This window comes from Heloderma suspectum, chromosome 4 (assembly GCF_057233095.1).
Source record: "Heloderma suspectum isolate Gila_16-S chromosome 4, 16-S_ref, whole genome shotgun sequence".
NCBI classification, from domain to species: domain Eukaryota; kingdom Metazoa; phylum Chordata; class Lepidosauria; order Squamata; family Helodermatidae; genus Heloderma; species Heloderma suspectum.
In genome coordinates, this window is record NC_139461.1 from 18,635,881 (window position 1) to 18,660,311 (window position 24,431).

Consider the following 24,431-nt stretch of genomic DNA (forward strand, 5'->3'; position numbering starts at 1 on the left):
ACAGGGGTGATGGGGCAGGCGAATATCTCTGTTCTTCATCTTACTAATCTCCACTGGTTTCAGACTGGATGCCTGCAACGCGCTGTGCTGGTTAGGGAAATCTGCCCCTAGTGGCTGAAGTTGTTACTGCAGGCTTCAATCAGATGGACATATTGAAAGGAATCAAAATTAATGTGTTTTAAATAACAAAATACCCCCGAGGTGCATACCCTTAGAGTCCCCTTAGTAAGCATGCCAAATTTCAGGTTAGGGATGGTGCAGGTGCCCGATTGCATCCAGGAATCTGGTGGAAACCCCCTGCCCACACCCCCGAGCCCCACTCACTGAGCCCCTGCTCCCCCCTGCCCGCACTCGACAAGCAGCCCTCACTCACACCGGTGGCTTTGTCAAGCTCTGTGGTCACCATTTTAAAAAAAATGGTGATCACAAAAATGCGTGTATTTGTACATGCGTGAAAATGCGCATTTTTGCAAATGCACACATTTGCATATGCACGAAAATGCGCATTTTCGCGCATATGCAAATATGCACATTTTTGCAATTGCCTTTTTTTTTTTTTTAAGATGATCGTGGAGCTTGACAAGGCCGATGGGTGAGCGCGGGCTGCTCACTGAGTGCGGGAGGGGCTCGAGCATGGTCCAGGGACCAGCAAGTGGGGGCAGGGACTGGATGGGTACCTGGAGAACCTGGATGGGGGTGGGTTCATATATCCCTATTTCAGGTATCCAGGTTTCATGGATGGACTGATGACACACATCTTTTTTGATGAAGACAATGATGTAATGAAGTAATTAAGGGCACAATTGTATGCATGTTTAAACAGAAAAAATTCCTACAATTCCCGGCATCCCCCAGCCTATATTGGCTAAGAAATGCTGGGAGTTGTAGGACATTTTCCTGTCTGAACATGCATACAATTGCACTGTAAGTCACTTCCCTTCCATCCACCTTCCCGTCATGCAAAACACACTTCCACATTGCTGCTGCAGACAAAATCTAAAATGTGCATGCTACATCTGCATACTGAGGAGTCCACTGGGTCTGCCCTCTGCTTCGACTGGGTGACTCTGTCTGGTGGAATGATATTGACAGATTCTAAAATAGCATTTCCAGACTGCTCTACCTAAACAACTTGTGCGTGAGTGATTCTTGTCTGCCTTTCCAATGGCCGTCTTTTGTCTGCCTTTTGTGCCATCTTCATTCTGAATCAAAACCTTTTTTTTAAAGAGTCTTAATTCCTGACCTACAAAGACTTTCATTTTGAACAGAAGGAAGGGGGCGGCGAAATCCCCAGCTTTTAGCTGAGGGAGATGGGAAGCAGGGCCATTCCATCAGTTCTACTCAAAGACCAGCTCCTCAACAGTCACCAGGCAGCAGCTATTCCATCAGGCTGCAACACAACATGCGCACACACACACACAGAGAGAGAGAGAGAGAGAGAGAGAGAGATGGAATGTAGGGGAGCTCCATTGGCCAAGCTGAGATCCTTTGCTCCTCCGCCTCTTGAAGTGTTTCCATTGCAGCTTGTTATTATAAGAGCTATTAGCTAAGTTTAAGAACTAATGCTTGGGTTTCCTTTTCCCTCTTCCCTCCCCATCCCTTTTTCCTTTTGTGTCATGCCTTTTATGTTGTAAGCCTGCAGGCAGGCACTGTCTTGTTTTTATTGAACAAAATAAGAAATGGATATGCAGGCGATCTGATGCACATAATACAGCACTCCAAACAAAGCAAATGACCACCAGTAGCACATCCAGTTTATAATTTTAGAGATTTAAAATTTTAAAAATTTTAGAGATTTAAAAATGCATATATATATATATATATATATATATATATACACACACACACACACACACACACATATACACATATACATATATACACATACAGAGAGAGAGAGAGAGAGATTGTGAAATGTAAAATGTTTTGGTATAAAACACCATCTTCAGTTACAAATAAGAGTATGCTGCAATACCACTTATAAACTGAGTCCTGATTGAGAGAATACTCTTATTTGTAACTGAAGATGGTGTTTTATACCGAAACATTTTACATTTTTGAAATCTGTGTATATAAGTTTGTATTTTTAGACACGTTTAAATTTATCATTTTTAAAAAAATCTATAAAATGTATAAACTGGATGTGCTACTGGTAGTCATTTGTTTTGTTTGGAGTGCAAGATAAAAAAAGGCTTTGAATAAATGCATAATAAATAAAATAGACACGAAGTTCACATACTTGGCTGGCTCTGTGGTATTTGTCCCACAAGCAGTCTGGGGCAGAGAGCACTGCATGTTAACAGAAAGCCATGAACTGTTTAGTACATTATTAACACTTCATCATCCTGGGCCCGGCTCACCCATCACTAAATGGCACCGCACAGGGTGATGGGCAGCTGAATGGACAAACTGTTTCCACTGAAAAACTTTCTGTGTGAAGTAACAGGGAAGTTCTTTCCATGGCATTTGGTCTATGATGCACAAAGTCATCAACGGAAGCTATGAAGTAATGTGTGTAGTGGCCTCTTGTATTCAACCAGTGTAAATATGCTCAGCTTCGTTCACATACCTGCTTACCTAGGCTATTGCCTGTAATCCAGTTAGTGTAAGATACCATAGCAGTTCTAGTCATTTACCTCTGCTACAGTGTGCAATGACATGTCTGGAATAAGTGTTTCAGTACTGTGTTTAGTCAGATCTGGTTCTTCTGTGAAGTCAAATTCCTGTAGATCAGCCAGTTATCCTGGGCTGGGGTGGGGTTGGGAGAAGGTAGGAGGAGGGCACTGCTGGGAGGGGGGCACTTCACTGGCTGGCTTACCTCTCTATCCATTTCAGTTCTCAAAAGTCCATTACTGGAGGAAGGTTTCCTGAACATCCTACTAGCAAAGCATAAGTAAAATAATCCTTGAAGCAGAGCTCCCAGGAAACCCTCAACTCTTTGGCAGAAGTTCCAGTCTGTTTCCTGCCTCCTAGCAGAGCAGGGCAGAGGAAGCTGCTCCAGCTGGTCTGGGGGCTATACAAGCAAGCAAGCACCCAGAGAGCGAGCGATCAGAGCGAGAGAACAGGGAGAGCAAACAGGAGCTGGCCAGGGGAGTTTGTCAGGAGAGGTCAAGGGGGAGGCCCCTAACATTTTTTAAAAAAAATCTTTTTCTTGTAACACACGCTTCCATACCAGTGGGACTCTGTTGTTAGCCTGCAGCGAATAGAGGACAAAGCACAGGCTATCCCAGTACAATCAGAAAGCTAGAAACATAAAGGGAATAGAGACTATGGAAGGAAAAGACGCTCCAGTGGTGGTGACCTGCAAGCTTTGTGCCATGTTTGTTTTCTTGCCTGAGATCAACATGGCCTACACCTGCAACAAGTGCAAGTTGATCACGCTGCTGGAAGAAAAAGTAAGAGGATTGAAGCAGCAACTGTCGACCCTCCAGGGAATAAGAGAACACGAAGAGTTCTTGGACAGAATGGTGGAACTGCAGGAGCAAAGTGAAGAACAGAAACTAAAAGAGCAACAGCAAGCTGAGGCAGAAGAGGAAAATGCTGAGGTGAGGAAAAATGAAGTAGAGGATACTCCTTGGAAAAGGGTGACAGGAGCAGAAGAACTAGAAGCCACTCTGCACCGGTGGAAGCATCGGAACTATGGAACCGTTTCCAGCTAATTGAGGATGAGACTGGAGGTCAGCCTGTGAGAGCAAGCAAGAGGCTGAAGGTGAGTCAACCAGAGGCAATGAAACCAAGGCCTACAACAACAAGAAGGGAAGAGGAGTAGTAGTGGGATACTCCTTGCTGTGTGGGATCGAAACCCAAGTATGTCATGAAGACCTGTGGACTCGCCAGGTATGCTGTCTCCCCGGAGGATGGATTAGAGACATGACTGAAGGGTTGCCTACACCCATAAAACCCACTGGCAGATATCCCTTTCTTCTCATCCATGTGGGAACAAATGATACTGCCAAGTGGAGCTACAAAGAAATCACATCAGATTTTGAAGCTTTGGGAAGGAAACTCAAGACCTTTGGGGCCCAGGTAGTTTCCTCATCCATCCTTCAAGTAGTTAGAAGAGGGACAGAAAGGGAAAGAAAAATACTCCAGGTGAATGACTGGCTACAAAGGTGGTGCCGGCATAAGAGATTTGGATTCTGGAACCATGGGCTATACTTCCTGGAAGATGGACTGTTGGCAAGGGATGGGTTGCACCTCACAAATGCTGGGAAGAATGTGTTCAGCCACAGCATGAAGAACTTCATCAGGACCAGGAGGGCTTTAAACTGAATCCTACAGGGGAGGGAGACATAAAGTTGGGGGTAACAATGGATGAAGGCTCATGCACCACAACAGACACAACAGCTCTAATAGCTCCTAATAATAGTCTTCAGACACATGTAGGAAGAAAGCCAGACTATAAAGCACATGGTCTTTGACATCTATATATTAATGCCCAGAGTATGGGAAACAAACCAAACAAACTTGAACTCTTAATACAGGAGGGGAATTATGACTTGATAGGTGTAACTGAAATTTGGTGGGATGAATCTTATGACTGGAATACAGCAATTGAAGAATATAACTTGTTCAAAAAGAACAGGAGGAACAAAAAGGGAGGTGGAGTTGCACTATATGTTAAAAATGCATATCTCTGCACAGAAATACAGGAGGATGAGCTTGGTAGCCCCATTGAGAGCATCTGGGTTAAAATAAATGAAGCACAGAATAAAAGGAACCTGGTGGTCAGAGTCTACCACTGGCTGCCCTATCAAGGAGAAGACGAGGATGAAACTTTTGAAAAGCAAATTGTCAATGTTTCAAGGAAGCATGAGGTAGCAGTAATGGGGGACTTCAATTTCCCTGATACTTCTTGGGAGAAAAATTCTGCAAAACATGGCCCCTCCAGGAAATTCCTGACTTGCATGGTGGATAACTTCCTCCTACAGAAAGTAGAGGAAGGAACTAGAGGATCGGCTATCCTTGACTTGATCCTAACCGACAGAGATGACTTAGTCGATATAGTAGCAGCTATGGGAACTCTGGGGGAAAGCGATCATGTTATACTTGAGTTCTTGGTTCTAAAGGAAGCAAAAGCCAAGTGTAGCCAAACACATACCCTGGATTTTAGGAAAGCCAATTTGAATAAACTCATAGCAATGATCAGTAAGGTCCCATAGCAAGTACCTCTAATGAGAAAAGGAGTCCAAGATAGGTGGGAGGTTTTTTTTAAAGGAAATTCTCAAGGCACAATTGCAAACAATTCCAACAAGAAAAAAAGGTGGAAGACAACAGAAGAAGCCAATGTGGCTTCACAAAAAGCTTAGGGATGACCTGAAAACAAAAAAGGACACATATAGGAAGTGGAAAGGAGGCCAAGTAACAAAGAAAGAGTACAGGCAGGGAGCACAGAATTGCAGGGATGGCGTCAGGAAAGCTAAAGCTGAGAACGAGCTGAGGTTAGCGAGGGATGCTAAAAACAACAAAAAGGCTTTCTTTGGCTACATGCATAGTAAAAAACAGAGGAAAGAAATGGTGGTTCAGCTATTAAATAAAGATGGCAAAATGATAACAGATGACAAAGAAAAGGCAGAAGTGTTCAGTTCCTACTTCAGCTCAGTCTTCTCCCAAAAGGGGGTCTATGACCCCCCTGGCAAAGGTGAAGTACAGGCTGAAGGGGCAGAATTGCAGCTTGAGATCAATAGACATATGGTCAAGGAACACCTCATTACTTTGAATGAGTTCAAATCTCCAGGGCCAGATGAACTGCACCCTAGAGTAATAAAGGAACTGGCAGAAGATCTCTCAGAACCTCTGTCTATTCTCTTTGAGAAATCATGGAGGACAGGGGAAATGCTGGATGACTGGAGGAGGGCTAATGTTGTCCCTATCTTCAAAAAGGGCAAAAAGAGGAACCTGGGAAGTACAGATCCACAGTTGGCTACAGAATCGGACCCAAAGAGTGCTTATCAATGGGATCGTCTCAAACTGGGGAGAGGTAACGAGCGGGGTACTGCAGGGCTCAGTCCTGGGCCCAGTGCTCTTCAACATTTTTATTAATGACTTGGAGGAGGAGGTGCAGGGAATACTGATCAAATTTGCAGATGACACTACTCTAATAGCTAATACCCTGGAAAACAGAAACAAAATTCAGAGTGATCTTGATAGACTGGAGCGCTGGGCAGAAAACAACAGAATGACATTTAATAGGGGATAAATGCCAAGTTCCGCACCTAGAAAAAAGAAATCAAATGCACAGTTACAAGATGGGGGATATGTGGCTGAATAATACTGCAAACAAGAAGGATCTTGGAATTGTTGTAGATCATAAGCTGAATATGAGCCAACAATGTGATGTGGCTATAAAAAAAGCAAATGCTGTTTTGGGCTGCATTAATAGATGCATAGCTTCCAAATCCCGGGAAGTACTAGTTCCCCTCTATTCAGCACTGGTTAGGCCTCATCTGGAGTACTGTGTGTGTCCAGTCCTGGGCACCACACTTTAAGAAGGATGCAGACAAGCTGGAGAGGTTTCAGAGGAGAGCAACGAAGATGATCAGGGGACTGGAAACAAAGCCCTATGAGGAGAGATGGAAAGAACTGGGCATGTTAGCCTTGAGAAGAGAAGACTGAGGGGAGATAGGATAGCGCTCTTCAAGCACTTGAAAGGTTGTCACGGAGAGGAAGGCCAGGATCTCTTCTCGATCATGCCAGAATGCAGGACACGGAATAATAGGCTTAAGTTACAGGAAGCCAGATTTTGGCTGAACATCAGTAAAAACTTCCTGACTGTTAGAACAATACGACAATGGAACCAATGACCTAGGGAGGTGGTGGGCTCTCCCACACTGGAGGCCTTCAAGACAAGGCTGGACAGCCATCTCTCAGGGATGCTCTGACCTGGATTCCTGCACTGAACAGGGCGTTGGACTCGATGGTCTTATAGGCCCCTTCCAACCCTACTAGTCTATGTTTCTGTGATTCTAGGATTAATAACACAGATAACTGATGTGATGCAGAGGCGGTGCATGGGCTTAGAGTCAGGAGGTCCTTGGTTTCATATCTTGTCTTGGTTCTGTGATTACCAGCTTGCATGGGGCAACAGACTTCCCTCAGCCTCCCTTTTCCCCATCTACAATATTACCCTACCTTAAGAACATGGAATGCTGCCATATAATATGCCTGATTATCCATCTAGCCCACTGTACTTTGGGATTGGAGAACCACCAGCCCATGGGCCAATTTGGCCCACCATCCAGCTCATGGGGCCTTGGCCAACCCTTCCCCAGCCACACCCCTTCAGGCCTAGCAGGTAGAGTCATCCCTGCTGTTATCTCCAATCAATGATCAGAGATAACAGTGGGGATTCCCTGCATGCTGCTCCCCTGCTAATTGGTAGAATCAGTGGCATGTTAGGGGGAATCCCCACTATGCTCTCCAATCACTGGTCAGAGAGAATTGCGGAGATTCCCTTAGCATGCCACCCAGTATCCCAATTGGGAAGGAGAGCAGTGTACTAAGAGCTTTATGCACCCTGCATCTTCCCCCGTGGGGAAAGGTGTGGGGCAGACAAAGCTGGGGCCCCAGCTGTGATGCAGATGGAGGAACATTCCACCTGGCATCTCAGTTGCCTCCCCTGTGCCCCCCTCCCCCCAGTGGGGGAAGCTGCAAGTCCCGAACTGAAATAATCTGGCCCATGGAGGGCTGGGTGGGGTTATCCAGCCCCCACTCAATTTTAGTTCCCCTAAAACTGTCTGGTCTGCTTCGACTGGCAATGGATTTCTGGAGTCTCAGGCAGGGTTCTCTCCCTTTGCCTGCTAGCTGCTCTTTTCTTTTTTCTTTTTTTTAATTGGAGATGGCAGATATTGAACCTGGGACTTCCTGCACGTGATGTATGTTCTCTACCACTGATCTTTACCCTGCAGGTGTGATTAAAAGGATTCCTACGAGAATACATGTTGAGATGCTCAAAAGAGTGATCTCTAAGTGCTAAGTGTGACTAACATGTGACTTAACAAAAGCAACATAATTTCATTGTTATCAAACAAAACTGTTAATCTAGCTTCTAGTGATTTTTTAAAAAACGAAGGGTGTGTTGAATTTTATACATGTACCTTTCAGTAACAGGATTGATTTCAAACACGTGTGGTGATCTGACATTTGTTTTTGTTTTGTTTTTCAGAATAGATCAGAGTTCAGCAAAGATGTACAGAGCAGAGGGAAGAGCTTAAATCTACCTCTTCTGGATGCTGCAAGGTAGGTGACTGGATGGAAAAAAAATGTGCTGTGGGCAAGCATCGGCCATGCACATGCATGCACACAGGTGACACTGCCATTGCAAGAGATCCATTCAAACAGATGCTTCATGGCTTTTCCTAAAGTTCATAGGGATGTGCAAGAATAGTCCATTCTGTTTAAGCCCAATGGGATTTTGCAGGATTTCCATTCTGATATGCAGGGGCAGCGTGGAGTAGATTCCCCCACCCCTATTCCTGAAACATTGGTATTTTTTTGTGCCATTAAATAAATAGACACTTTTTTTCCGGGTCCTGTGATTTGTGCAAATGGGATTGTGTTTTCTTTGTAATTATTTTCTGGGTCTTTAAATGTGCGCAAACGGGATCATGGGTTTTTTTAAAAAATATTATTTTTCAAGTCTATAAAATTGCAGAAATGGGATTGTGGAGAGAGGGAGAGACCAACCGGTGGTCTTGCGCAAGTCTGCCTATCTCCTGCATATTGCCATTGTAAATATCCTTGTCAGTTTCAGCCTCTTCTGCGCTACTTCCTTTAGCCCAGGAGAGCCATATTCTGTGCTTGTCAAAGGTCTTGCTTTGGCTTGGATTCCTGCACTGAGCAAGGGGTGATGGTCTGACTTGGATTCCTTGGATTCCTGCATTGAGCAGGATGTTGGACTCGATGGTCTTGTAGGCCCCTTCCAACCCTCTCCTTTCTATGATTCTATGACTTGTCAATTTCATCCTGCACTTCCCTGCTTCTCAAGTCAATTGGGGAGGGGGACCCACCTTGCATTGTTTGGTGGTTTCCCAGTTTTTGCATGGTTTCCCCCCATTTTAACAACAACAAAAACCACATGCTCCCATTTGCGCAAATTGCCACCACCATTTTAAAAAATCTGAAATCCATGTATTGGATCAACTTGCTACAGATCGAGTCGATGCCAATGGAAGGAAATGGAATAAAATCTGCCAGGGCCAAACCAGTAAAATCCATCAAGATTTAACACCTAAAACAGAATTCTCATACTTTTCTAAAAGATCAGGGCTGCACAACTTGGGACCATCCAAGCCATACAGTTGATTATGTAAATTTGTTATTAGTATTGTATGCCACCTAGAGTGGCCAGGTAGCCAGCCAGATGGACGGCTAATCAATCAAACAAACAAACAAATAAATCTCATTATCCAAACAGTGGTAGTTCAGGACTGTGCATTTTTATGATGCCCCTAATGCTATGCCATACTTCTCTCTTTACCTTTGCAGACGCCCTGCATGTTATATCATCACTATTCCCTTTGGACAGATTGGGCATGCTATACACACACCATGTTTCATATTCTGCAATATATATGCCCACAAGCCAGACTTTTGTTTTCCCTTTGTGCAGCAAAGGCAAGCAAGCAAGCAAACAAATGCATACATAAATAATTGCTGGTTGTTCACACCAGTTTGCAAGAGTCTGGATTTGCAAAAGGATTCTTAAGCACAGAAACAATCAAGGACTGCCATACTGTAGCATTGCATTTGAGGTTCATCACACACCGTGTGTGTGTGTATAGAAAAGAGGCTGTTGAAATCAGTGTGTGTTTTTGAAAATAAAAAAACCCATAGGACTTTTGATTCGGGGGGTGGTGGGGTGGAATGGATATCTACCTTGAGACTTTTAGCAACTCTGGCCCCATATATTTGGCCTCATATATTTGACCCCATATATTGGCCCCCATATATTCAGCCCCATATACGGATCTTGACCAAAGGTCCATCTAGGCCAGGCCTATATACTCTCACTGTCTATAATGTAAGAGTCCTAATTGGGGAAGAACATGTGGTAGGCTTCCTGTGATTGGAAACACCCCACCCTAGTATGTATTGCTGCTTTGACATTGACGTGGGCTGCACAACGTGAAATTGGTCCCCTGGAGGCACTAACACTGGAGCAGTCTTGTGATGAACAATAGCAATTTTCAGTGAGCGCATGGGCCTTGGCTTCTCTTCATGCCACAGACTGATAAATGCTTTAGAAACGGTAACAATGTGAACATACTGAAGAAAGGGAGGTAAACATCCCATTCAGAATGAGATAATATATTGTTACACACTCTCTACTTCCCAGAGCAGTGAGGCTATTCAGAGTTACCTGGGTTTGTTTCCTTTGGGAGGAAGGTGTAGGGTGGCCATGTGTCATAAGAACATAAGAAAAGTGTTGCTGGTTCAGACCAAAGGTCCATCTAGTACAACATTCTAGATGGCCCCTGCTTGTTCAGTGTTGATGGATTCTTTTCCATTTGTGCAGCCCAAGGACGTGGACAGGATCCTTGGAGCGGTGAGAGCCATCACATGTATGCTGGATTCTTGCCCCTCCTGGTTTATTAAAGATGCCAGAGGAAGACTGGCTGAGTGGATAACGGGAGTGGTTAATGCCTCTTTGGAACAAGGTATTGTTCCATTGTGCTTAAAAGAGGTAGTTGTGAGACCTCTGTTGAAGAAGCCTTCCCTGAATTCCACCATACTAGATAACTATCATCCAGTCTCTAAAGTACCATTTTGGGGCAAGGTATTAGAGCGTGTGGTGACCTCCCAGCTCCAGGGGTTCGTGGATGAAACGGATTATCTTGATCCATTTCAATCTGGTTCCAGGCCTGGGTATGGGATGGAGACAGCTTTGGTCGCCTTGGTGGATGTCCTATGCTGGGAACTGGACAGGGGGAGGTGTCCCTGTTAGTTCTGCTGGACCTTTCAGCGGCTTTTGATACCATCAACCATGGTATTCATCTGGGATGCCTCGCTGGGATGGGACTTTGGGGTACTGTTTTACAGTGGCTCCATTCCTTCCTAGCGGGATGGACTCAGAAGGTGGTGTTGGGGGATGCCTGCTCAACTCCATGGCCATTAGCTTGCAGGGTCCCTCAGGGTTCTGTTCTGTCCCCCATGCTATTTAATATCTACATGAAACCGCTGGGAGAGGTTGTCCGGAGTTTTGGAGTTTGGTGCCACCAATATGCTGATGACGCCCAGCTCTATTACTCCTTTCCACCAGATTCCAAGGAAGCTGTTTCTGTCCTTAACCAGTGTTTGGCATCAGTAACAGACTGGATGAGGGAGAACAAATTGAAACTTAATCCAGACAAGACAGAGGTGCTCCTGGTCAGTCAAAAGGCAGATCAGGGAACAGGGATTCAGCCTGTGCTAGATGGGGTGACACTCCCCCTGAAGACTCAGGTTTGCAGTCTGGGGGTGCTCCTGGATTCTGCCCTAAGCCTGGATGCTCAGGTTTCAGCAGTGGCCAGGAGTGCTTTTGCACAGTTAAAACTAGTGCACCAACTGTGCCCGTTCCTGGAGATGTCTGATCTGGCCACAGTGACACATGCCTTAGTTGCATCCCGTTTGGATTACTGCAACATGCTCTACGTGGGACTGCCTATGAAGAGTGTTCGGAAACTGCAGTTGGTTCAAAGAGCTGCTGCCAGACTGTTGACTGGGGCTGGTTACAGGGAGCATACAACTCCCTTGTTAAAACAGCTTCACTGGCTTCCAGTCTGTTTCCGGGCACAATTCAAAGTGCTGGCTATAAAGCCCTATACGGCTCTGGTCCAGGTTATCTGAAAGACCGTATCCTCCTTTATGAACTTGCCCATGTCCTGAGATCTTCTGGGGAGGCCCTTCTCTCAGTCCCACCACTGTCACTGGCACGTTTGGTGGGAACCCAGGAGAAGGCCTTCTCAGTGGCTGACCCAGAGCTGTAGAACACCCTTCCCAGGGAGGCTAGGATGGCTCCCTCCTTGATGTGTTTCCGGAGGCAGACTAACACATTCTTGCTCCAGCAGGCCTTTGGGACATAGTTGGCACCTGGGGGTAAGCTGCTAAAATGCTGTTTTAAAATGCTGTTTTAATGTTTTAATATAATTTTAATTATATTGTTTAATTTATATTTTAACCTTTGTATATTTTCATATGTTTTAATTGTATATGTTTTAATTTTTGTAAGCCGCCTTGTGTCCCAGTACTGGGAAAAAGGCGGGGTATAAATATAATAATAATAATAATAATAATAATAATAATACATTCTGTCCACACAGTGGCCAAACAGCTGCCCATAGGAAACCCACACAGAGGACATGAGTACAATAGCACCCTCCCACCCATGTTCCCCAGCAACTGGTATACAGATGCATCATGCATCTGATACTGGAGGAAGCATATAGCCATCAGGACTAGTAGCCATTGACAGCCTTCTTCTCTTCCATGAAATTGTCCAACCCCCTTTTAAAGCCATCCAAATTGGTGGCCATCACTACATCTTGTGATGGTGAATTCCATAGTTTAACTGTGCACTATGTGAAAGAGTCCTTCCTTTGATCCATCCTGAATCTCCCACCAATCCGCTTCATGGGATGAACCCTTTGGGTTTTAGTATTATGAGAGAGGAGAAAAATGTCTCTCCATCCACTTTCTCCACACCATGCATAATTTTGTAAGCTGCTGTCATGACTTCCTTACCCCTTTTCTAAGCTAAACAGTCCCGAATGTTGTAACCATTCCTCATAGGAGAGTTGCTCCAGCCCCTTGAACATTTTAGTTACCCTTTTCCACACTTTTTTCAACTCTGCAGTAGTGATCAGAACTGTACACAGTATCCTAACTGTGGTTGCTCCATAGATTTATATAAGGGGAAGTATGATCTTGGCAGTTCTATTATCAGTTCCCTTCCTAATTATGCCTAACATGGAATTTGCCCTTTTCACGGCAGCCTCATGCTGGGCTGTCATTTTCTTCAAGCTTTCCTCCTTTGAAAGGCTGTCAGAAGACAGACCTCTGTTTGAAGGCATCCTCTGTTGGAAAGACTGCCTGGTGTAAAGATGAAGAACTGTTGCAGAACCCAGAGTCAGAGAGACCACGGAGTGAAGGAAAAAGAGATTCTTTATTTAACGCGCGGGCTTAAGGCTGGAATCGTTTCCAAAGAGCCAGAAGCCCCGATTTACATTAGCACATTGGTTTTATAGACATTGTGACATATATGAAATGGCTCCTCCTCCCCCTCCCGCATGGGGTTGCAATCCTCAACATTTTTTCTCTTAGCACTATTGTTTATAATACAAGAACTGGGTTATAGGGTAGCCATGATAAGGAGAGAACAGAAGAGAACAGCAGAGAACAAGATATACAACTGTATGACCTTTGACAAGATAAGGAATTCCTGTGTCTCGTTAGCTTACAACAATATATTCAAGGGAGAAAGAGCTCAGCAAGAACATGAAGCATGAGACTGCATGAGGCTACTTAGTCTGACCCCTGATATGGCTGCTACATTCCCCCCTTAAATGCATAATTTCATTACAATTATAGCATTTTTGATAACCATACAAAGCTTTTTGTGACATACATATTACTTAGCCTCTTGTTGGGCTATTAGAGCGTAGAGGGCAGCAGTTTTACTAGCTGAGACATAAAACAGATTGGTTAAACAGCGCATAAGACAAGGAACGCAGAGACATAACAGAACTTTTATGAACAATACTGGTAGAATTAGGATGAACAATGCTTTTAAGCCAGCTAAGATCTGGAAGCCAAAGGGTCAACTAATTGAGCTAATTGTTTTGTTTTATTGTTTTGTTAGCTACTATATTGTGCAGCTTGTTGATTTGTTTATTTACAGCATTGCCATTATCAGTTAAGTTAAAACAACAGAGCTTTTGGTGTGTCTCACAACTTAAATGATGAAGAAGGAAGAGGTAATCTATACCAGCTCTATTTTCTAGAACTGCACCTCTTAGATCACGCAACTCTTTATTTAACAATGACAATGCTCGTGAGGTGGCATTTATGCTTTTGGCTAAGCTGCAAGCTAACCAGTTGTTCTTTAGACCATTAGCCAAGGCTAAACCTGGAACCCTAACTAGTGACATTGCTAAGGCCAATTTTTCTGAGTCAGAATATAACTGCACATGACTATTACAATTTTTAGTTAGTTGGAGTGCTCGAGGCTGCCGTTGACGGATTTTCTCGGGCTACAGGGGAAGAATTGGCACTAGTTCAATTGGCGGCTGAGGCAACATGGGTGGTTATCAGACAAGTTGGCAGGAATGAATGACCAAGTGCGGGAATTACATGTCTAAAACCATCCATGAGGCAAAAGTATGTGGGCATCATTAAAAGATATGTTTTGAATTTTATTACAGTGGAAGGGGGCCAGGGATAGCTTTGTATTTTCTGGAAAAAATTTTGACAATTAAGCATTTGTGCACACGTAGCATTTGTTTCAGCAATGATGGGGGTGCGTAGAGTGAACTCTGTAGGGGGTAGGATCTTTGCAACCACGCCCCAATTAGCATTTTGGGAATAAGTTAAACTTACACCATAAACTTTTAACATGGTATCTTTTTGAATTTTCTCAGGATGTCTACAGACAGGTATTAGGCAAGAGCTAATAAGCCTGTTTGCAGGTATACCTCTTGGCAAACAAAAATGTTTTACTCTCGTGATGTTAGCCAGGTGAAGCCAGTAATTATCAGCAAATCACTGGGACAAACTTCTTTTTCCAGGGGCAGACCCCCCTTTTTCACCTTATTAAGGAAACACAATGCAACACTACTAACACTACAACACTACAATACGCATGTTTGATCTTCTTTGGGATCTGACCGTACGCTGGGCAGCTATTCACCTGGCAAGCTGCAGTAGGGTCTAGTCCCCTTCTTCAATTCTCCAGTTGCAGGTCTGACCGTACGCAGGGGGACAGTTTCCCGGTGTGTCCACAGTAAGGTCTAGCCTGAGTCTTCTTACTGCTTTTTCAGAATGATTTTTAAAGGATTTTCAGGATTTCTGTTTACAGTCTACTCTCCCCCTCTCGCTCTCTTGACTCGTGTCCAATGTATCTAGGGTTTAACTCTAGCTGCTTTCATAGCTGCGGGGGTGGAAAGTATGACAGTTTTCAGTCCTCTCTATCTGGGAGTCAAAGGGTTATTTTTCCCTCTTTAACTCATACTTTAACTCTTGGTTGGAAAGGATGAACTTCTGTGATGGGAATGGCTTATTTTCTAAGACAAAGCGACACTGGGCTTGAAGAACTTTGCTCAGTGTTTGAACTTTTTGTTTAAGGCTAACGTTTGCTTGCTTTTGATGCTGCTCCAGTGTCAATTATGAAGTCAATGTCACGGCCCCTCACAGTCAATATCACGGCCCCTCTCAAGCTGTCTCCCTCTTCGCCCATTCTGGCCTCTTTGGTTTTTTCCTTTGTGTATTTGATTTATTTTATTTGGGCATTCATGCCACTAATGTCCATCTTGTCCACACTGGGCACACTGGTTCTTTTTTTAAGAATCTTTTGCCTCTGCCGGGTCTTCTTCTTTTTTTTTTTCGTTTACGTCTTCTTGGGCCTCTGGGTCGAGGGGGGTGTACTGGCGATAGGCATTTGAAAGATGCTCCAAGTACGCTCTGGGGCCTCGGTGGCACCTTGCAGCACTTTAGACACTTTGGTCATATTAACTGACTTCTTCATACCTGCTTTCATGGCTTTTAACAGCAGGGTTTGATACTGGGTGAGGCGCTCTAGCCCAACTTGTGTTTTGGGATTCCAGCGGGGGGGAGATTTATTTACAAGGAGACTTTATTGGGTAACTTACAGCACACAGGCGTACTTAATGGTTGGATCAGACAGCTTCTCTGAACCACGAGCTATTGGGCTAAATGGGTTTTATACCATACATGTTACCCATGAGGCAGCACAACACTAGCAAGCATTTTCAGCATAGGCTAGAAGTGTTTGGTTCTCAGGCACAGCTTCCTGTAAACAATTTTGCTTCTCAGAGTGCTTGATAACACTTTTATTTATTAGTATGGGAAGACAAATTTTTTCTCTTTCTTTTGCTTTCTCTTTCTTTGCTGATCTGCCTGTATTGCAGATCATGTTTCAAACTTTTTACACAAAACTTTCTGCTCCATGCACCAGCCTTGTCCCTTTATTTGTCTTTTTTAAGTTAAACTTACTTAAACTTTTCTGCCTTACACTAGTCTCAATGACACACATTTGGGATAGGCTCTTCTTCTCCTTCTAGTTACATTTTTTTTCATCTTAAAGAACTATTACATTATTGTGGCTACTTTACCCCAGGTAATAAGCTCCAGGCACAATCAGCTGCTTTTAATTTACCCTGGGGGCAACTATGGCCACGCTTCTTTTTTATAAATGTTTTTTCTTTGCCTCTTGCCTTTTCTTTTTTTTTTTTTTCCTCTCTTCTCTATCTGTCTGCTACTTTCTCTATTCCTTCTTTTCTACTTGCTTTTGTCTTTCTTTCCTTGTCATCCATTGGGAACCACACTTAGTATTATTTGGAGTTGCAACTAACACTAATCTGCAAATATCACATATATTTTATGATATTTAAGAAATCATAAAATATACACAACAAACTTTTTCTGCAATTTAACACAATGAATGGAAAACACTTTTTGCATGGTAAGGCATGATGGAGCAGATCCAGCAATTATACTGCTCTTCTGGCTGAAAGCTCAGGGCTCATTAAAATCAAGGGACGGGCATACCCACACACGCAAAGAGTTCTAGGTCACCATTTTTGCATCAGCAACTCTATGCTGCATGAGTTCTGGCAGAAGGAAATTTAAAAGTCACAGATCAAACTCAGCCTGCTGTACACTGAGCTGACGACAAACACAGACACACGGTCCACAGCGATGAGAGTTCATCAAAAGCTTCACAGCACTGTCCATGGCAAGTCTTTGACAATTTAAAATTTTAGTTCATGTGCAGAGTGTCTCTAAAAAGCCCAGACAATGATGGAGGCAAACAGGGAAGGCTCTGGGCAATGAAGATGAGATGTTTCCAGCAAAGGCTCTCTACTTTTGCATCAGTTTAAAAAGGGAAAGTGTGGCCCTACACCCCTTCTGACAGACAAGGGCCTTTAACTTTTTAGCAAGGCTTCTGTCTAAACAGAGCGGCACAGCTCAGCTCTCTAGCCATGACACTTTAACCTGGGCAACTCCTCTGTAAATTTTATTTTACTTCTGTCAGGTTCTCTCACAGACATTTTAAAAACTTACTCTTTTTTTTTTTTTTCTTCTAACCTGGTACACGAAAGCACTGAAACACTGAGTGCCGAAACTCAGGACGCTGGGGGGTGATGGGCATCGCTTTATACTTGCATTTTTCAGGCAGCCATTAATCTTCGGGGAGGCGGTGGGGTGATTTGCAGGACTTCAAAGGCAGGCTTCTCAGTTTGTTTGTATTTGTAAATCTCAAGCTCAAAACAGGACACGATGAGGTACAGGGCCACCAAATTCTTGCTTTGGCACGGGCAACAAATAACTCGGGTCAGCTTTCTTCGCTGGGGTCTCAAACAGGAAAACAGTCTTAATTTAAAGTTGTAACATCACTGACAGCGTCAGCCAGCCAGCTACACAGATCTCATTGTTTTTCAAGACAGTTGCTCCAATATCTTCTTTTCTTCTCAATCAGGTTGGGTCTCCCAGCTTACACAGTTTATTGCAGCTTTCAGGAGCATGGAAGTAGCGTGATTTTGGCTTGGCCAGGAACATGCTGTCTGGTTTCTCGGTCTCTTTAGCACACACACTTAGGCAGTGTAACACTGGACACTCAAATCAGTGAGATTTCTTCATTGCAGGGAATCCCACGGCAAAAGCTTAATGGTTACGCTCTTCAGAAATCATATAGCTGATGGTCAGTAGCTACAGGCTCTATGCAATTTTAACACAGTTCAAAGCTAAACACGGTTACCTTGACAGAGATCTTCAACGTGGTCTTTCCACTTTATTCTGCTTTGGGACAGTCTTATGGCACACTTTTCACTCGAAGAGGGGTCTAGCCTGTGCTCTGGGGGCTGATTCTTCACCTTTATTTTCTATTTTGCCTTCATCTTCTGGGTCTTCATTTTCAGTTTCCATTTCTTAGGGATTTCATCTCAATTAGGCGAGGTGATGATGTTGCACAACTCAGAACGTTGTGGGCAATTTTCCTGCCCCCCCTCTCTCGGCGCGCTAGGCTAACAGCTACTTCTTTGGCCTTACACTCTCACGCTCCCACGCTTTGTTAAAAGCCAGACTGTCCTGCAACATTTTTCTAATTAACAGCCTCAGATCTTGTTTTTTTTTCCTCTCAGCTCGACCTTGAGCTTTTTGCCGTTTTCTCTCTTTATTCTGAATCTTTTTAAAAAAACCTTTTTCCTTCTTTGTTTGACATACATCTCAAGGGGGTGCAAGGTTTGCTTCCCCCACCACCCATAGCCTCCCTCCTAAATTGAAGACAGACACAATTAGGGAATGGGAATTGGTCAGTGAGTAAGGGGTCTCACTGGCCGACACAAGAGGATTTTTCACACCACGCACTTTGCTACTGGCCTGGGCACCCGGACGGTCAACGGTATGCTTCAGAAACCGCAGTAGCCACTCACACAATCATCAATCTCTCCACTACATCCATATGTCCCTGCCACCCACTTTTCCCACTTTTTACCAGAGCGGAAAACGGCTTCCCCAGCTTCCTCAGCTTCCTACTGAGTACTGGCGTGCTAGGTACTGGCGCCCACTCGGGGGTGTGATCAGGCCCCCCTTCTACCCGCAAGGAGTAGGTTCTTTTGTATACGTATACCACCAACACTGACCTTCTTCATAAGGTGGGGCCCTCTTTTTTTCTGCCCAGTGGCCTTTCTCCCTAAAGGCGGGGCCCTCTTTTTCCCATATACTTGCCTTTCTCCTGAAGGCTTCCAATGTGGGTTTCAACTCAATTGCAGCTGCGATACAGGCAGGGCTCAAGTTCCTTCCTCCGCTTCCCAAGGTTCTCTTGCTGCTCGCTGCCGTTTGGGCGATCCCGGTGCAGGCTTTCTCCCATTCACTCGACAAAAAGGTCGGTGGCGCCAAGAAAGGGAGGCATGCGCCGAGCTCGTCTTCCCGGTGCGGTGATCAAGAGCAGGCAACTGCCACCTGTCTGGCTCAGAGCCTGCCACATCCGAGTCACGGCACCATTTATGTTGCAGAACCCAGAGTCAGAGAGACCACGGAGTGAAGGAAAAAGAGATTCTTTATTTAACGCGCGGGCTTAAGGCTGGAATCGTTTCCAAAGAGCCAGAAGCCCCGATTTACATTAGCACATTGGTTTTATAGACATTGTGACATATATGAAATGGCTCCTCCTCCCCCTCCCGCATGGGGTTGCAATCCTCAACATTTTTTCTCTTAGCACTATTGTTTATAATACAAGAACTGGGTTATAGGGTAGCCATGATAAGGAGAGAACAGAAGAGAACAGCAGAGAACAAGATATACAACTGTATGACCTTTGACAAGATAAGGAATTCCTGTGTCTCGTTAGCTTACAACAATATATTCAAGGGAGAAAGAGCTCAGCAAGAACATGAAGCATGAGACTGCATGAGGCTACTTAGTCTGACCCCTGATATGGCTGCTACAGAACCATAAAAAGGAGAGCAGACTTTGAAGTTCCTCATCCACAGTTTGCACCTGGAAAGCAAAGCAAACAGGCAAACAGGTCACCTTATCACAGTTGTCCCCACTATGGTGGGAGATTACTGTATTTCTCTTTATATGAGTTCTTTCTAAATTTGCATCTATCCCTATGAATTAGTATATGCAGATTTTATGCAAATCTATGTCCGCTTTTGTGGTGATGCGCTTCCTCTTTTTTGGCAATATGTAAGTGGCCACCTTAAGAACATAAGAAGAGCCCTGCTGGATCAGGCCAGGGGTCCATCTAGTCCAGCATTCTGTTCACACAGTGGCCAACCAGCTGCTGACTGGGAACCCACAAGCAGGGCATGAGCGCAACAGCACCCTCCCACCCATGTTCCCCAGCAACTGGTGTACACAGGCTCACTGCCTCTGGTACTGGAGGTAGCACACAGCCATCAGGACTAGTATCCTAGGAGGGTGAGATCCCTAGACACTTAATGGCACTTGTAACATTTGATTCACTTGCAAATATACAAGTAGAGCTTAGGTGGAGCTACAGCTTAAGACTTTCTAAAAGTTGGGCTGTACACCACTTTGGCCTGAAGCCCCAGTTCCAAGCTGAAGCAGGCCGCTTCAGGGCGCTTCTGAGGTGAGGTGGAGAGGACACGAAGCAGCACAAAGCGGGTTGAGTCACTCCAAAGTGCTTCAGCGGTGCTTCCGAGTGATCCAGAAACCCAGCCGCACCGCCGCCACCTAGCCCCAGTTCCTTACCTGGACACTCGGGACGCGTGCCAGCAGCCATCTTCCTGTTCCAGGGAGTTGCCCTTTTACAAATACTCCCTGTATTTCTGGGGAAAGATCCTGTGCAAATGGCTGTTGAACCTCTTTCAGCCCAAGGACCAAATAGAGTTTTGGAGAAGTTCTCGGGGGCCACATTCCAGTGGTGGGTGGGGGCCGAAGGCAAATGGGGCTGGGCCAAAATAGCCAAAATTCCCATGTATTTTCTCTTAAAGCTCTTACTGCCAGGAACTAAGCCTTAGGAGAGGCATTTCCACCCTTTAGAATGGGGAGAAAACATACAAAAGCTGGGAGACCAGCAAATGACGGGCAGTTGAGGGAAAGGGATGGGGCCAAGGGAAAGGGGCGTGGCCATCTGGAGAATTTCAGAGAGTCAGGTTGGGACCCCAGGAGAGCTGGATTTGGTCCCTGGCCATGAGGTTCAACCCCCCGGTATGGAGGGAGTGGTGTCTGTGGTTATGAGACTTGTCAAGCAGGACATTTCTGGGAAATTCAGTGGAGGCCTCGGCCCTCTTCCTCCACCCTCCAGCAACTGCTGATTAGGGATTTCATTTTTCAATGAGGAATCCCCATTGCTCACATGAGATAGAGTTCAAAATTGCAATATTTAACTTTTTACACAAAAAAGATTGCAGATTCCAAATCTTTGATCTCAGTAGAAAGATCAAACTGCTAGATTTCTAATGCAAGAGAGAAGTCACTGATGGATCAAGTGAACTACTTTGGGCATGCCCAGGGGGGCTTTTTGATTTTTTCATTCTCTAAAGCGCTTTTGAAACTGCCCTCGGTTTCGGAAGAAGTTTGCCATGTGGCTTGGCAACCTGCTGTTAGAGAACACGAGTTCGAAGCTGCCTTGGGTTTCTAGAACCAATTGCCCAGTTCTTTGGATCCAGCCCATAATAAATGTGGAACTGTGCTCTGTATGTGCGCAGCTTGTATGAACCTAAGTCACAGTGCAGCTCACTGGTGACTTGGTTTGCCTGCAACTTTGAAATCATCTAATTCTATCTACAACTTCGAAATCCTCCATAAAACGGACTATGGGGGGAACTTTCTAACACATCTGGGAAGTTCTGGAAGTGGAGAGAAGGAGGAAGTTAAGGAAACAGTTATTGGTAGGTGGATGGAAATTCCCAGAAAAGCTCAACTGCTTTAACCCCTCCGCCCTGCCCATCTCCGATTTCTGTAATCCAGGGTCAGGGTTGATGGCTTGAAGCAGAGGTACATAACCTTTTCGGCCTGTATCCAGTGTTGGCTGGGGAGGAGGGACCATGCATGTGTGTGTGGGGCCATACATACGCATGTGCTCACACACAAACTCTTCCTCACACACACACACACACGCAAGTGCACGCGCACACACACCCACACACCCACACACACATCTCCCTTCCCTGCCCACTGAAAACTGGGGGGGGGGGGCGTGTGACAGAGGTAAAACCTCTCCCATCCCCTCGTGGTCAACTCCAAGACTATTTCTCTGCCACTACTAACAGTGGATAAACAGTGATCTTGGAAGCCAGGAAACAGTGCCCCCCCCTTCACATATACACATAGCCTAGCTAATCAGCTGGGCTGTGGGAAAAACAGGTTGTGCACCCCTGGTTTAAATTCATGACTGGATCCTGATAGATGATGCCCATGCTGGAAGCCAACTGATGACCTGTCAATCCCCTATGGTCTTGCCTTTTCCTAAGCCAGAAACATAATGTGCGGGAATCAGCAAGTGAAGTATTTCTAAGCTAAACTGTCCCAAATATTGTCACCTTTCCTCATAGGGGTGATGCTCCAGCCCCTTGATCATTTTAGTTGCCCTTTTCTGCACCTTTTCCAGCTCTACAATGTCCTTTTTGTGGCTCAGTGACCAGAACTGTGCACTGTACTCCAAGTTCAGGTTGCACCAAAATTTGTATAAAGGCATCATGATCTCGGCAATTTTAATTTTGGTTTCTTTCCTAATAAACCCCAGCATGGAATTTGACATTTACATGGAGCTGTCCACCACAACCCCAACATCTCTTTCCTAGACAGTTGCCACCAGCTCAGACCTCATCAGCATATATTTGAAGTTGGGGGGGGGGGTTGCCCCAATGTGCATCAGTTTACATTTGCTTAAACTAAACAGCATTTGCCATTTTAATGCCCATTCCTTCAATTTGGCAAGATCTTTCTGGAGCTCTTCACAGTCTCTTTTTGTTTCAACCACCCTAAAGAAACTGATAACCAAACTTGGCCACCTCACTGTTTACCCCTAAGTTAAAAAGCACGATACCAATTATTGGGGGATCCCACTGTTTACATCCCTCCATTGTGAGTACTGCCCACTTATTCCAACTCTGTGTTTTCTGTTCTTTTCCCAGTTATCAAACCATAAAAGGACTTCTTCTGTTATCCCATGACAGCTAAATTTGCTCAGGAGTGTTTAGTGAGGGACTTCATCAAAAGCCTTTTGAATTGAAAGTCCAAGTAAACAGTGTCTACCAGATCACTCCTAGCCACATGCTTGATAACACTCTTGAAGAACTCTAAAAACTTCATGAGACAGGCCTTACCTTGTCAGAACCCATGTTGATTCTTCTTCAGCAGTACTTGTCTTTGTATATGCTTAATAATTTTATCTTTAAAAACGTTTTCCACCAATTTACTGGAAACAGGCTAATTGATCTGTAATTTTATGGATCCATGGATCCATTTTTAAAATTGGCATTTCATGGGCTACTTTCCAGTCCTCTATTAGGGACAAGTTACATATTTTTGTTAGATCAGTGATTTCATATTTGAGTTCTTTAAAATCTGTTGGATTGATACCATCAGGGCATAGTGGTTTGTTTGTTTTCAATTTGTGATTAAGATCTAAAACTTCATCTGTTGTCACCACTATTTGCCTCAGTTCTTCAGACTCCCTTCCTGAAAACATCAGTTCAGGCACTGGTATCTACCCTACAACTTTCAAGGCGAAAACAGATGAAAAGAATTCATTCAGTTTCTCTGCAATCTCCTTGTCCTCCTTTAGCACTCCTTTAACTCCCAAGTCACCCAGTGGTTCAACTGCCACCCTAGCTGGTTCCCTGTTCTTGATGTGTTTAAAGAACTTGTTATTGGTGGTCTTAATATTGTTGTTATATGCTCCTTGTCTGTCTTGTTTTGTACCCCACCCTGATACCTTTTGATGAAGAGCAGTTTAAAATCTTTTAATAAATAAATAAATAAAACCCTTTTTTGCTTCCCTCATTATCTGCTTGGATTTCTTCTTTTCAAATTTGTGTTCCTTCCTTTTTTTCATTTGGGCAAGATTTCTATTGCTGGAGGAAGCCTTCTTTCTCTATAATAGGTTCCTTGACACTGCTTGTTAACCACACCGATAATCTCTTGGACTTGATAGTACCTTCCCTGACCTGCAGTATACATTAATACTGTGCTTCTATTACTGTGGTTTTGAGCAATCCCCCATGCATTCTGGAGAGATTTGACACTCTTAACTTTCCTTTTCAACTTCCTTTTTTTCAATCGCCCATTTCCTTTTTTGAAGTTTCCTTTTTTGAAGTCAAATGTGACTTTGTTAGATTTCGTTGGCAATGTTCCACTTACATACAAATTAAATCTGATAGCACTGTGATCACTGCTTCCAATCAATTCAACAACACTTACATAGTGCACTAGGTCGCAGGCACCGCTTTGGATTAAATCCAGCGTCAGCTCCCCTCTGGTCGGTTCCATGGCCACTGTGCTAGGGCACAGTTGTTTAGGGATGTCAGAGAATTTCTCCACGAATCTTGGGGAGGCCGAATGTCAGCGCATTCGGCCCCCCGAAATTGGTGGAGAAACGGTCTGCCCCCCCCGCCCCCCCGGGACGGGACTTACCTTGTGCGAATGTCCCTGGCGGCAGCTCGGCGGCGGTTTGGCGGTGGCAGCTGTGGCGGCCGGTCTTCCGACCGGCTGCCGCCGCCGCCATTTCCAAGTTAAAAAAACAAACA

The 24,431-nt window shown here is 44.6% G+C and overlaps 1 protein-coding gene across 1 annotated transcript in view; it reads left to right on the forward strand.

Moving 5' to 3' along the window:
* Positions 1–24,431, forward strand: part of ST3GAL1 (ST3 beta-galactoside alpha-2,3-sialyltransferase 1) — a 171,901-nt gene that overhangs the window by 62,194 nt on the left and 85,276 nt on the right. The window contains exon 2 of the mRNA XM_084848765.1: positions 8,165–8,238. The gene's annotated coding sequence lies outside the window, so the exon portion shown is untranslated. The remainder of the gene's footprint in view (positions 1–8,164; positions 8,239–24,431) is intronic.